Source organism: Penaeus vannamei, unplaced genomic scaffold (assembly GCF_042767895.1).
Source record: "Penaeus vannamei isolate JL-2024 unplaced genomic scaffold, ASM4276789v1 unanchor360, whole genome shotgun sequence".
In the NCBI taxonomy this organism is placed as follows: domain Eukaryota; kingdom Metazoa; phylum Arthropoda; class Malacostraca; order Decapoda; family Penaeidae; genus Penaeus; species Penaeus vannamei.
Window position 1 is genome coordinate 27,501 of NW_027213364.1, and position 2,500 is coordinate 30,000.

The window sequence follows — 2,500 nt, forward strand, 5'->3', positions numbered from 1 at the left end:
AAAGAAGAGGAGGTGGAGAAAAAAATGAGGAGGTGGTGGTAAAGGTGGAGGTGGAGGTGGGAGGTGGAGGAGGAGGCAGAAGAGGGTGTGGGAGAGAAGGAGGAGGAAGAGGAGATGGAGGAGGAGGAAGAGGAGATGGAGGAAGAGGAAGAGAAGGAGATGGAGGAGGAAGAGGCAGAAGAGTAGGTGGAGGGAGGGGAGGATCAGGAGGAAGAGAAGGAGATGGAGGGAGGAGGAGAAAAAATGAGGTGGTGGTAGAGGTGGAGGAGGAGGCAGAAGAGGGGGTGGGAGAGGAGAAGGAGGAAGAGGAGTTGGAGGAGGATGAAGATGAGAGATGCTGGTGGTAGAGGAGGAGGAAGAGGGGTGGTGGAGGAGGAAGAATAAGAAGAGGGGGGAGAGGAGGAAGGAGAAGAAGAGGAGGAAGTGGTGAAGGAGGTGGTAGTGGTGGAAGAAGAAGAAGAAGAGGAAGAGGAGGAAGATGAAGAAGAAGAAGAAGAAGCAGAGGGAGAGGAGGTGGTGGAGGAGGGTTTCGAAAAAAAGAGGAAAAGATGTGACAAAAGAATTCAGGGAAGATACAGATACGAAAAAAATATGGGAAGAAAGAGAGAAAAAAACAAATAAAAGAAACGAGAAAAAATGAAAAAATACAAAAAAGACAAAAAGAAAAGAAAAGAAAAGAAAAGAAAAAAGAAAAGAAAATAAAATAAAAATAAAACGGAACCAGAATAAAAGAAAGAGAATAGAGAAACAGATAATTGGTCATTTGCATACAGCCTCCCCCGCCCATATTAACACAACGCCCACACGACATCACCTCCACCCTCTGTTAACTGGAAGACGCTCCAAGCATGAGTGGGAGGGAGGGAGGGAGGGAGAGGGAGGGAGGGGGATGAAGGGAGGTGGGAGAGGGAAGGAGGGAGGGAGGGAGGGAGAGAGGTTGAGGGATGGGGGAGGGAGGGAGGTAGGGAGGGAGGGATGGGGGAGGGGGAGAAAGGAAGTAGAGAGAGAGGGATGGAGGGAGGGAGGGAGGGAGTAAGCGGGGAGGGAGGGAGAGGAATTGGGAAAGGGGTATGGAGGAAAAGGGGGAGGTGAAGGAGAGAGGGAAGAAGAAGGAGCAAGGACAAGGGGAGGAGAGGGAGAGGGAGAGAGAGAAAATAAAAAAGAAAGAACAGATCCAGAAACAGGTACGAGATACAACAGCATTACCCCCCCCTCCCCCCAACCCCCATCTCCCTCGCAAATCTTATCAACACACATCAACCAAAACACTAACCACTATGTACCTATCTATTCACATCTCAACTTATCTATCTATCTATTTATCTACCACAGGTCCTCCGCCACAAACCCCTACATTTATATCTGTTCATATCTCCACCCATCTATCTATCTATCTATCTATCACATAGCCTCCGTCACCAAACCCTACATTTATATCTGTTCATATCTCCACCTATCTATCTATCTATCTATCACAGGTCCTATGTCACTAATCCCTACGTATCTATCTGTTCATATCTCATCCTATCTATCTATCTATTTATCTATCACAGGTCCTCCGCCACTAACCCTTACATTTATATCTGTTCATATCTCAACCCATCTATCTATCTATCTATTTATCTATCACAGGTCCTATGTCACTAACCCCTACATTTATATCTGTTCATGTCTCCACCTATCTATCTATCTATCTATCTATCACAGGTCCTACGTCACTAACCCCTACGTATCTATCTGTTCATATCTCCACCTATCTATCTATCTATCTATCTATCACAGGTCCTCCTTCACTAACCCCTACGTATCTATCTGTTCATATCTCATCCTACATATCTCAATTCTATCTATCTATCTATCTATCACAGGTCCTCCGTCACCAAACCCCTACACTTATATCTGTCCATATCTCCACCTATCTATCTATCTATCACATGTCCTATGTCACTAACCCCTACGTATCTATCTGTTCATATCTCATCCTACATATCTCAATTCTATTTATCTATATATCTATCACAGGTCATATGTCACTAACCCCTACATTTATATCTGTTCATATCTCAATTCTATCTATCTATCTATCTATCACAGGTCCTGTGTCACTAACCCCTACGTATCTATTTGTTCATATCTCATCCTACATATCTCAATTCTATCTATCTATCTATCACAGGTCCTCCGCCACAAACCCCTACATATATATTTGTCCATATCTCCACCTATCTATCTATCTATCTATCATGGGATCTCCGCCACTAACCCCTACATTTAAAACAGCTCATATCTCAATTCTATCTATCTATCTATCTATCACAGGTCCTATGTCACTAACCCCTACGTATCTATCTGTTCATATCTCATCCTACATATCTCAATTCTATCTATCTATCTATCTATCTATCACAGGTCCTCCTTCACTAACCCCTACGTATCTATCTGTTCATATCTCAACCGATCTATCTATCTATCATAGGGTCTCCGCCACTAACCCTTACAT